Below are 6,794 nucleotides of genomic sequence, written 5' to 3' on the forward strand. Positions count from 1 at the left end.
TTGAGGAAAGCCTGCAGAACCTTCCTCTCTTCTGGGGAGGAAGGCATGTGAGGGGACAAAGGGTGGGATTGGTGCACCCACAAGATTCTGGGTCAGACCCAGAACACCCCCAGATTCAGTGGGGAAACAACACAGGGTGGATAGATACAGACTTGACTGTCAAGCAGCACTGGGCTGCCAGGATGCAGGCCTCTCCCCTCGCTCGCTATGGGGGCGTGGCCTAAGCAGCGGCCATATTACAGAACCAGGAGCTGAAGCTCCATTCCAGAGCATCTGGCCTATGGATCCTTGCCCTTGGTTCAGGACAAGCTCAGCTGGCAAGGTCCCTGGGGTCTCAGAGCCATGAGGAACCCAGAACCAGAGGCTCCCAGCTCAAGTGCCACCCCTTGGTGGGGGCAAGCATCTTGCAGACAGGATGGAAAATTTCCTGATTATTTGGTACTAGACCCAGACAAAGAGTAATGCAGGTAAACTGCAGGTTTGAGTTGGAAGTGTTTTGTTTACTTTGCTCCCTCTATAAAGAGAATCTGGGTTTCAAGGCCCAAAGTATCCCACAAAGCCCTACTTATTTCATCCAACAGAGGATGTAGATAGAGAATGAAACAGGATGGGATCAATATACTGAGATGGACATCCTCCTCCAGAATGAAGGGACCCAGATCTGGTTTCTTTGTTGTTTTGTTGTTGTTTTTAAAAACAAAAAGAAAAACACGTTTATTGTGAGACTAATCGCTGAAATCCTTAAGATGAACTGGATGCTGCAAGAGCTACCCTCTCGGGCTTAGGTGTTGTTCCTTCATGGAATCCATGTCTTAATCTGCGGTATACAATTTTTAAGTGCCTCATTCGACCGGTCCCAGTGGTGTTTCTTCTTTTAGCCTTGGCACTCCAGTTATACTTTCTCTTGTGCTTGGCAGGATAGCCACATTTGCCACGGTGGACTTCTGAAGGTGGCAGGCCTTCGAGCCACAGCCCAACACGTGTGCATCTTATTGCAATGCTTTCTAAACAATGACGTCTCCTTCATCATCTCGTTTCTGTGGCAGACCCCAAAGAGCCCAGGTCTGTTTTCTGCACTACTGGTTGGGAACGTCACAGCTCAGAAGCACCCAATTCTTCAACTTTCCTCTCAGTGTATGAGTATATGGCCTGGGTCCTCTTGTTTGGGGACTCTCCTGGGATTTCCTGTACAGGGTCCATGTTCTGTAGGTGGCCAGAGGGATACACCGAGACCACCTTGGTCCGGGGAACAATCAGACCATGTGGTCAGGACCTGGTCCTGGGAGCTCAGGAAAAAGTTCAACCCCAAAAGGCTATGCCTACTAAGTCCACAGGTATAAAATGAAGGGGCAGAGAGTGGATTTCCCAACACCCTTCCAGGAGGGGTGAAATCAGGGAGTACGTGTGGAGGGAAGAGCTGAGCCTGGAAACTTGCTCCCAGAACACCCTCCTCAGAAGGTAAAAGATAGGCAAAGAGCATGAGCTATCCCAGAGGTTCTTCCAGAAGTAGGCTATCAGAACAGTTGAAGCCTAAAATGAATTGCTGTATGCCCAGGAGTATGTGCCTTGTTCCTTTGAGAGACAGAAACGATGATCTATGATGGATATGGGGGAAGGGGGGGTGTCTCTCAACCCAAAAGCTGTGAGCTTTAAGCACCATCTTCAGACCTCTTAATTCCCCAGCTTTGGGGGCAAGAGTGGGGTTGAGACCTTAGAGATCCAAGAGCGAATGGAAGCCAAAGCCATTCCTTCTCATCACTGAAGTGAGTCTCAGGGATTCTTGGGGAAGGTGGTCAAGAGTGCCAAAGACTGCAAATTACTGGCTAGGGAATCTGCAATGCTCTGCTAAGCCAAAAGATGGGTCTGTGAATTCTGGATCCTAGGGACCTCAGCAAATGACACCACAGTTGCTGATCAGATTCTTTAACTCAGGCAACGGGCTCCTTCAGCCTGGCTCCTTCTTCCTGGTGTGGGCTAGTCCCTTCTAGACTCTGCTTGCTTGATTTCGCTGGGCATCACACCCTTTAGCACAAGGTAGCCAGGCTCCACATCTCATCTCTGAGCTGGACAGAGGAAGGTCACTGCCCTGTCTCTAGGACTGCCAATGGTAGCAGCCCTCCAGTTCCCACAGTGGTGTTTGGCTGGGCTTTACTCAGCCCAATAGAGGCTTTCAGGGCCCTGGTCTGTCTAGGCCAAACCCACTCTTGCTCCAAAAGGAAGGGGCACGTGGCCAAAGGCCTACAGCCTTCTGGTTGCAGCTCCTTCTGAGGGCTTCCTCTACTCCTGTCCAGACATATTCACCACTAGGGTGCCAAGCCTTGGTTTCCTATGCCAGACCCACCAGTCTCCTAGACCAATGAACCTTATCACAGTGCCAGTCTCTGGAGCTTCCCCAACCTAATTTGGTCTTGGGTCATACTTACCCCCCCTGCCTAGTGGGTCTCCTGACCTCCTAGGGACACACTTCCTTGTTTCCTACTTCACTCTTGTTACTCTTCCCCCAGGAAGTGATGGTACATGGTTGGTGGGATTTGCAAAGTATTTCCTCTTGGTGGCAGTACTGCACCAGAAATGCCAATGTGCCTCTCTACCCCAAGTCCACTCCCTCCACCCTTTCCCAAGGAAAAAACACCAACTTATGCTCAGTCTGGCTAACACAAGGTGGCTCACCATCTTGGCCACTTTAGGGTAAAGGGGTAAACGTCTCAAAATCTGGCGCTCCATCCTGCAAGGCCTGGTCTCTGTAGTATCTTCTTAGACTGCCTTCGGGACACAAAAGCAATGACTCCCCATCTAGGCACCCTAGCAGTGGATCTGAAAATTGTCTCTGTTATTTCTTTAGCACTCCACATCTGCCACCCCCTCCAAAAACATCCTGACCATAAGGTCTCATGTTGCCTGATACAAAGAGAGTTGGTCCACAGGCACCAAGAGAGGTCCAGTAAGGTAAATCTCTAGTTCGCAATACAATAATCCTGTTAATGTGGTTTATGATATGTGACTGTTCATAGTATTCAGATATGGATTATTATATATTGGTCAGAAATGGAACTACATGGTATTCTAAAGACACCTGTCCTTGTATCTGGGCCTATACTCATTTTTCCAATGCTTCCCATAAGAAGGTTTTTAATGAAAAACACATATGATTTCTGTATGCTCGTGAGAATTTGTGCGTTTCAGCGTGAAGCATTTCATATGAAGGCACAAGCCTTTGGTCCTGTTTCTGAGCAATGGGCACATGCCATATGATGAAGACTACCTGATGTCAGGTACACCTCTAGAATCCACTTTTCATGACTGTGGCAGATGCAAGGGGGGATAATCTCCATTGTGTACTAAAGGAACACACTGGCCAGGTAAAAGTGTCTGAAGACAATACAATCAGAAGGAAATGCGTTCTGCTGGTGCGTCCACCTCCCAATTCCCCAGCTGCCCCCACATTGTTCTGGCTGAGAATATCCAGCAAATCACGTTTTCATTTATGTTTTTTTTTCTTTTTCGGTTTTTTTCCTCTTGATCTACACATTGTTGTATTGCTCCAGAGGCCCCATGTGACTGAAGGCTATTAGAAATCTTTCAAATCAATTGAGAAAATCAAGCAAAATTCTACAGAGCCTCCACTGGCCTCCGAAGAAAAGCAAGTCACAATCTCATGTTATCCTTTTCATCCTCAAAAGATTGTCCCATGCTTGACAGCAAACAGCTGTTTAGGTGAACAGTAAAATGTCTGTTTCTACCTCAGTCCACATGTGTATGGACACAGAGGTGTACATGTATCCACCCAGATATTTCTTTCTGGTTTCATACTGAAGGAGAGTCATCAAACTTCAGCCCTTCAGGAACCTTTCTGCTTGTTTCCCCTCAAAAGAGGACACACTTCTCCCAGGGATTCAGACTCCTGAGGACCACCATCTCATTCTTTCTATGGCAGGCATGTATATTCCCTCCCACAGCTGAATAACAGGACATCCCATTACTTACCTCTAGAGGGTCCTTCTGGTCCCTTTCTACCTCTCAACTCTACAAATCCTGAGTGAAAGATACTCTCTTGGATGCCCTCTTCTGCTCATTTATATGTGAATATAATTCCCCACTGCATTTTCAGAGAAGCAACAGAATGAACCAAAATTCTGGTGAACTTTCAATTTTTGAATCAATGTTGCCAAAAGGTTTTCCAAGAGGCTCCTACCTAAATGCATCCTGCCCAGTATTAGATGTCCCAATTCTAACAAAACTGGCTAGTCTCCTTCATTGAGCTCAATATAAAAAGTAAAAGGGGTATATACTGATGATTATACAAATGCCTGTCTCCACTCCTTACGTTTCCTTGGCTAAAGTAGTTTTACAATGAGACGGAAACCAACCGATCGGTCTAAAGCTTGGACTTTAATCAGGTTTAGAAATCCCCTTTTCATGCCATCCTTTGAACTAGATTCTCCAATTTTCAAACAGTTTATTAGCTCTCATCAGCAAATAAGTGCCTATGTACAATCAAAACACAAATAGGTAAAAAAGACCCTAAAGAACATGACTAGTATTGAGTATTCCATAGTTTGAAGGGAGCCACTGTGTATCATGTTTAACTAGGCCTTGAAAAGAAAAGGCAATAAATATTTAGAGTTTTATTTTGATCCTCTTAAATTCTGGTTTACAGGCTCCACAGTACTCTAAACTTAGCCCACCTCGTTAGATACACTAGGGTGTCTATGCCCTTTTCAAATTAACACAGGATTAATGTCTATTGCCCACACGCCTTATCTGCAGTGGTCAAGCAAGCCTGCTCTCTTTGGCTTCCAGTTAGATTACCAAAATCCTCTTATTTGGAAAGATACCTGGGACCTCAAATGGGAGATTCACTAGGAGATTAACTCCCAGTGAACCCTTGTTAAAAGGGTACAGAGACCACCATGCTCACAGTATTGGGGTAGAGACCACATGAGATTGTGTGGGTCAGGATGTTGGCCTGTGCTCAGCACATGAGGTCTCAGTCAGCATCTTTCCCACATAACATTAACTTTCAAAATCTTTACAATTTCAGCAAATGTGTTAAAGAAGGAGAAATGCAAGGGATTCAGCACCCTCCAATGATACACACATACACACACATATATACACACACACACACACACACACACATATATATATATACACACACACATATATATAGTGATAACATTTGAATTATTTGTAACACTACAGGTAAGAGAAAACAAATATTTCAGAAAAATTGATTTATAACATTTTAGCCAACTTTTACCCACCCAGTGACGAAAAATCCAGAGGCTATGCTTTAAATTTTTTCACCTTTCCTAGGGTTGATAAGAACCAATATGGAAAATATTTAATATTTAATATCCTTCACTGACACCTGGAGGGTTAACAAAATTCTTTTTTTTTAAAAGATTTTATTTATTTATTTATTTGACAGACAGATCACAAGTAGGCAGAGAGGCAGGCAAAGAGACAGGAAGGGAAGCAGGCTCCCTGCTGAGCAGAGAGCCCAATGCAGGGCTCAATCCCAGGACCTTGAGATCATGACCCGAGCAGAAGGCAGAGGCTTTAACCCACTGAGCCACCCAGGCACCCCAACAAAATTCTTAATAGTCAAGGACTCTATCGATAAATTTTTTTCAGCCCAATTCGATAGACAAATATCCCATTACTAAACAGAATAAAGTGATTTATATTACCAACAATTAAAGATTATATGCCTAGGAATAATCTAACAAAAGCATGAAAAACTTACATGAGGTAAACTTTAAAGTGTCCCGAAAGACAGAATAGCACACTTAAACCACAGTAAAGAGGTATTATATTCTTGAATAAAAAGATTCAACCTCTTGAATATGTTAATTCATTATCAATTAATTACTCAATCTATTCTAATCCCACAAAAAATCCAAAAGGCTTTAAAAGGTCTTATTGTTTTCCATTATTTATAAGGGAAAACAAAATAAACAGGTAGGAATATCAGGAGAGTTCTGATAAGGAACAGCCATGTGGTAGGATGATTAGCTCTACCATATACATAGAACACAAAGACCAAGAATAGACCCCAAAATGGGCCACTTTCTTACACCACACACAAAAATAAACTCAAAATGGATGAAAGATCTAAATGTAAGAATTGAAACCATAAAACTCCAAACACACGCACACATACACACACATACAGTGAACTCTTAAGACATCAGCCTGGGCAATATTTGTCTGGATCTACATCCCAATGCAAGGGCAACAAAAGCAAAAATAAGCAATTGGGACAATGGCAAACTAAAAAGCTTTTGCACAGCAAAGGAGACCACAAAAGACGAAAAAGCAACCTACTGAACGGGAGAAGATATTTGCTAATCATATATCCAATAAGGGGTTAATACCCAAAATATATAAAGAACTCATACAATGCAATAACAACAAAAAAAATCTTATTAAAAAATGGTCAGAGGACCCAAACATATTTTTTCAAAGACATACAGATGGCCAACAGACATATGAGAAGATGCTCAACATCACCTAACATCAAAGAAATGCAAATCAAAACTACAATGAGATATCACTTCAAATCAGTCAGAATGGCTAGTACCAAAAAGACAAAGAAATAACAAGTGTTGGTGAGGATGTGGAAAAAGAAGAACCCTCATGCACTACTGAAGGGAATGAATGTAAATTGGTACAGCCACTATGGAAAATATGGAGGTTCCTCAAAAAATTAAAAATAGAAATACCATACTATCCAGTAATTCTACTACTGAGTATTTACCTGAGGAGAACAAAAGCACTAATGCAGAAAA

At 43.3% G+C, this 6,794-nt stretch overlaps 1 pseudogene; it reads right to left on the reverse strand.

Annotated features, from left to right (window-relative positions):
- Positions 1-718: 718 nt before the first annotated feature.
- Positions 719-1,030, reverse strand: LOC116859459 (annotated as a pseudogene).
- Positions 1,031-6,794: the final 5,764 nt, after the last annotated feature.

Source organism: Lontra canadensis, unplaced genomic scaffold, assembly GCF_010015895.1.
Source record: "Lontra canadensis isolate GAN:19392208 unplaced genomic scaffold, GSC_riverotter_1.0 scaffold155, whole genome shotgun sequence".
Taxonomy (NCBI): domain Eukaryota; kingdom Metazoa; phylum Chordata; class Mammalia; order Carnivora; family Mustelidae; genus Lontra; species Lontra canadensis.